The sequence below is a fragment of the Dreissena polymorpha genome, chromosome 15 (assembly GCF_020536995.1).
Source record: "Dreissena polymorpha isolate Duluth1 chromosome 15, UMN_Dpol_1.0, whole genome shotgun sequence".
Lineage (NCBI taxonomy): Eukaryota > Metazoa > Mollusca > Bivalvia > Myida > Dreissenidae > Dreissena > Dreissena polymorpha.
The window spans coordinates 51,694,244-51,700,761 of NC_068369.1; positions in this window are offsets into that span (position 1 = coordinate 51,694,244).

A 6,518-nucleotide genomic window follows, 5' to 3' on the forward strand; every position below is an offset into this window, starting at 1 on the left:
AAAATATGTATTTTCTGACCAGTAAGACTCTTTTTCATTAAATAAAATCATTTCTTAAAGCATATCTATTCCGAAAGTAGAACGCGAATGAACCGGAAATCGTAATTGTAAATTTCATACAGCAGGTGCGCGTTGTTATGCGAGACTGTGTCCCGGAGTAAATATTGGCTTTTTGGTGTAAACTTTGCGCGTCCATGTTGACAGGGAACCATCTGACTTCATTCACTGTAAGTATTGATTTTTTTTAAAGAATTATTTTACTGCGAAGTACCGTTTTCAACCAGTCTGAATTTCATCTGAAAAATGTCTGACATACGAGCGTTCTTTAAAGGGGGCAGGAGCGATGTTCAACCATCCGAAATGGAAAGCACGCAAGCATTAGGAAAAGGAAAAAACAAATTTGTCTTCATTTATTTATTTTGTGTTCCTCATAAATAAAGTAAGTTAACATTTCTTCTGTGATCAGCTGGCATGAATAACTAAGTAAGCAGCATTTTAGCAGTGATATAGGAAACCATGGTTCAAACAAAAATCTCAAACCTAAATTCAAGCACTTTTCAAGGACTTTTTAAGGCCAAATTTTCATTTTCAAGGCCGAGAACCGTATGTTAGTTTCCTTTAAAAAATGCATTTTCAAGCCAGATTAACACAGTATATATCATTAATTTGCTCTAACACATTAAAATAATTTCACAATAAATCATTTGTGTTATTTCTAATTATTACATACACATAAATGTTATCCATCCTTAACTCAATAAGTCTCACATATGTATTTACTTTTTAAAGTTATTACAAACAAACACACTGTCTCTTTATATGCTCACATCAAACAGACTAGTTCATTTCATTTAAACAGAAGTCAGTTACTATAACATTTTGTATTTCACAGGGCTGTTGTTGTTAATGTCTGTTTTAGATTGCACAGTTTTAACAATAGCACCTTCCTGTTTCACCAAAAAGCACAATGCAGGACCCCTGTTTGCTTCTCAATTTCATGTTTTCTTTGTGGGTTTCCCCTTTATCGTGGCTTTTCAAAGCGCTTTCACCCATTCCCCCCGACACCAATGGTCTTTATATAGACCCAACAATGTGCTTTTCAAATGTCATTTGTTTTCTGTTCCGAGGAACATTCATAAGTTTCGCGCAAAACATAACGATAAACGTCATTTTGACAACTTCTTTATGACCAGAAAATAGCGCCATGAATATTCATGTTTAAGGAATGTTGACGTATCGTATAAGTTGAAATTATTTAAGCATTTTTCTGCATATCATCGGTGTTTATGACCAGAAAGTAGCGCCAGGAATATTCAGTTAACCACTCTGGTTTGAAACGACACTTCCCCATCGCTGAATTTTTACTCGCGAAAATTGATCACAATGGCGAACCTCTGACGTAGTACACATAATCTGTGACGTGTACACTTAATGTTTCGTACCCAATAGTGTACGAAACTTATATTTTGGTACACATTTTTTGCGCGAAGGAATTTATGATAAATGTTCGTAATATTTTCCATAAGAACGATTTAAGTTTATGGCGATGATAAAAGTAATTTTGAACAAAATAAAAATTTTCAAGGCTTTTTTACATGAAATAAGTACTTTTCTAGCACTTTTTCAAGGCCAACCTTTGTTCAAGGGCTTTTCAAGCCTAGGACTCGTTTTCAAGCACTTTTCAAGCCCTGTGCGAACCCTGGAAACATTGTTAGTCATATCAGTCCTTTGCAATCTTTCTTTCACACATATTTGAAGGACAAGTGCATGTGTTTGCAGGACGAGTGAAAATTTTAATGCACTTGTCCTGCAGGACGAGTGCAATTTATAAATATTTTTGTCCCCTGTACTGTAAGTACCACATACAATTTGGTGTCACAATCAAGATCAACGGAAATAACCACTTGTGAGGAGCGGCAAGCAGATCTGGTAAACGAAAGGGCATACTTAAATGTTGACTGTGAAGGACCGATAGTTAAGTATTGCTATTATGAACATCATAGTTCATAGATACAATAACAACCAAATTAAACACGATAAGAGTTAACAACTTAACAGATATATCAGATAGTCACTAACAAATTGTCCTATGTATATTTTGCTCCGGATTCATACAAACATTGCTAATTTTGACCGGAAAACACTAGTTGCACTGCCACGATCATGCTGACAAGCAAAACTTAGAAAGGCAATATACATGTTATAATATTATCTGCAACAAAGCACTTTTTAAAATCGTCATACCCTCAAGGATGTTTCCTACTGATTGTTTATATTTATATGACACGGAAGTTTTGCCTAATTGCTCCAGATGTGTTGTTTTTTGTTATTAAAAAACAATAAATCAAATAGAAATGTAATGAAATAGATTGTGGGTAAATGACATGTATTATTTTACAAAAATTAGGTCAATGCCCTGCAATGTTGTTACCTTCTAGCACTTAAACAATATATCAGAGGAAGATAAAACGCTGCAATTTGAAAAACTCGGATATCAATAAGAAGAGCAAATGAACGAAAAATCAAATGCATACATCGTTGTTACAAGAGGGCCATGGTGGCCCTGTATTGCTCCACTGTTTTTTTATGCGAAAAAAACGTGCAATGAGCATGGGTTGAAATGTACTCAAGCATGTGACTTTCTCTTTCTATCCCTCGTCCCACTGGGCGTTTAAAGTTGGAAGGGTGAGCATTTTTATATATGGAAAAAGTTACTACCGTGTTAACTAAACACACTAAAAAGCCTAGGAATTGTTGCACAGGTCCTTTGCTTATAACGTAGGTACATTTATCTCTCCAAAAGATATTGTCGTTCTTTCTATTTCACATATTTTTAGATGCTGAAGATCAAATCTACGCATTTGATTTGAAACAGATTCACAAGACCCATATGAATCAAAATGCCTTAACCCTTTACCAAACGACACATTTTGGACATTCCCAATTTGAAAGAGGTTGCAGACGACAATTAAATTATAATAGAATCCGAAGGAAATGATCAGGTAGGGAAGAAATAATTGTGATAAAAGGAGAAATTGCTCATCTTGAGCAATTTCTCCTTTTATCACAATTATTTATAAAGTCGTCAGCTACAAACCTGTAAAATCCTGTTAGTGTTTGGTAAAGGGTTAATAATCTCTGGTTCCTTCTTAAGAGCCTTTCACACATTTATAACAAATACAATAGTAGCATCTTTCTTTGTAAAGAATCATCTCAAAATATAACAAGGGCTGTTTGTAAAACATGCATGCCCCCATATCGGCTGTCAGTTGTAGTGGCAGCCATTGTGTGAATACGTTATTTGGCACTGTGACCTTGACCTTTGACCTAGTGACCTAAAAATCAATAGGGGTCATCTGCGAGTCATGATCAATGTACCTATGAAGTTTCATGATCCTTGACATATTAGCTTTTTTGAGTTATCATCCGGAAACCATTTTACTGTGTAAAGTCACCGTGACCTTGACCTTTGACCTTAGTGACCTGAACGTCAATAGGGGTCATCTGCGAGTCATGATCAATGTACCTATTTAGTTTTATGATCCTAGGTGTAAGCCTTCTTGAGTTATCATCCAGAAACCAGTTTACTATTTCGGGTCACCGTGACCTTGATCTTTGATCTAGTGACCTAAAAATCAATAGGGGTCATCTGCGAGTTATGATCAATATACCTATGAAGTTTCATGATCCTAGGCATGAGCGTTCTTGAGTTATCATCTGGAAACCATTTAAATATTTCGGGTCACTGTGACCTTCACCTTCGACCTAGTGACCTGAAAATCAATAGGGGTCATCTGCCAGTTATGATCAATGTACCTATGAAGTTTCATGATCCTAGGCATAAGCGTTCTTGAGTTATCATCCGGAAACCATTTTACTATTTCGGGTCACCGTGACCTTGACCTTTGACCTAGTGACCTGAAAATCAATAAGGGGTCATCTGCGAGTCATGAACAAATTTGGTAGAGGACTATTAGATATCACTACATACCAAATTTAGTAGCCCTAGGCTCTATAACTATGAACAAGAAGATTTTAAAAGTATGCACAAAATAGGCCTTATTTAAGCATATGTTCATTTTTGTGACCCCCGGGGCAGGGTCAAATTTGTCCCCATGGAACAAAGTAAGTAGAGACCTATAAGATGTCACTACATACCAAATTTGGTAGAAATAGGCCCAATAGTTATGGACAAGAAGATTTTTAAAGTTTGCACAAAATGGGCCCTATATAAGCATATGTTCAATTTTGTGACCCCTGGGGAACGGTCAAATTTGATCTCAGGGGCTTAATTTGAACAAACTTGGTAGAGGACTATTAGATGTCATTACATACCAAATTTGGTAGCCCTATGCCATATGGTTATGGACAAGGAGATTTTTAAAGTTTGCACAAAATAGGCCTTATATAAGCAAATTTTCAATTTTTTGACCCCCCCGGGGCAGGGTCAAATTTGATCCCAGGGGAATAATTTGAAGAAACTTGGTAGAGGACTATAAGATGTCACTACATACCAAATTTGGTAGCCCTATGCCCTATGGTTATGGACAAGAAGATTTCTAAAGTTTTCACAAAATAGGCCTTATATAAGCAAATTTTCAATTTTTGACCCCCCGGGGCAGGGTCAAATTAGACCCCAGGGGCATAATTTGAAGAGACTAGGTAGAGGACTATAAGATGTCACTACATACCAAATTTGGTAGCCCTAGGCCCAATGGTTATGGACAAGAAGATTTTTAAAGTTTTCACAAAATAGGCCTTATATTAGCAAATTTTCAACTTTTTGACCCCCTGGGGCAGGGTCAAATTTGACCCCAGTGGAATAATTTGAAGAAACTTGGTAGAGGACTATAAGATGTCACAACATACCCAATTTTGTGGCCCTAGGCCCAATGGTTATGGACAAGAAGATTTTTAAAGTTTTCACAAAATAGGCATTATATGAGCAAATTTTCAACTTTTTGACCCCCCAGGGCAGGGTCAAATTTGACCCCAGGGGCATAATTTGAAGAACCTTGGTAGAGGACTATAAGATGTCACAACATATCAAATTTTGTAGCCCTAGGCCCAATGGTTATGGACAAGAAGATATTTAAAGTGTTCAAAAAATAGGCCTTATATAAGCAAATTTTCAATTTTTTGACCCCCCAGGTCAGGGTCAAATTTGACCCCAGGGGCATAATTTGAAGAAACTTGGTAGAGGACTATAATATGTCACTACATACCAAATTTGGTAGCCCTAGGCCCAATGGTTATGGACGAGAAGATTTTTAAAGTTTTCACAGAATAGGCCTTATATAAGCAAATTTTCAATTTTTGACCCCCCAGGGCAGGGTCAATTTTGACCCCAGGAGCATAATTTGAACAAATTTGGAAGAGGTTCACCCCAGGAACATTCTTGAGAAATTTCATCAGAATTGGACCAGTAGTTTTGGAGAAGAACATGTTTAAAGAAAAAGTTAACGCACGCACGCACACACGACTGACACAGGACCATGACATACGCCCCACTGGCCTCTGGCCAGTGGAGCAAAAAAATCATTTGTCACTTGTCAAGGTATGAATGGCCATGATTTAGTTTTATTATGCAGAAAACACACTGACCTGATTGTTGTATAACATTTACCTCAGTGTTGCATTATACAGATAACACATTGACCTAAGTTTTGTATTATGCAGCCATCACATTAACCTGATTGCATTACGCAGCAAACACATTTATCTGATTTTTGTATTATGCAGCAAACATATTGACCACATTTTGTTGCATTTTGCAGCCAACGCATTGACCTGAGTGTTGCAATATGAAGCAAACACATTCACCGTATTTAGTTGTGTTATGCAATGACCACATTGACCTGATTTAGAAGTATTATGCAGCGAATACATTGACCTGATTTAGTTGCATTTTGCTTCAAACACATTGACATAATGCAGTGAAAACATTGACCTGTTTGTTGCATTATTCAGCGAACACATTGATCTGATTGTATTATGTAGTGAGCACATTGACCTCATTGTTGCATTATGCAGCAAACACAATTTGACATGATTTAGTTGTATTATGCGGTGAACACATTTACCTGATTTAGTTGCATTATGCAGTGAACATTTTTACCTGATTGTTGTATTATGCAGCAAACAAATTGACCTGATTTATTTGTATTATGCAGTGAACACATTGACCTGAATTGGTTGTATTATGCATAAATCATATTCATGTGATTTAGTTGTTTTATGCAGCGAACACATTGACATGATTTAGTTGTTTTACGCAGCGAACACATTGACCTGGTTTAGTTGTATTATGCAGCAAACACATTGACCTGACTTAGTTTTATTGTGCAACGAACACATTGACCTGGTTTAATTGTTTTATGCAGCAAACACGTTGACCAGATTTAGTTGTATTATGCAGCAAAGGCATTGACCTGATTTTCAAAATCTCAATTTAAATAGGTTTATGTTAATTCATTATCTACAAATTTGTTAATTCAACCTCATTCATATTCACATAA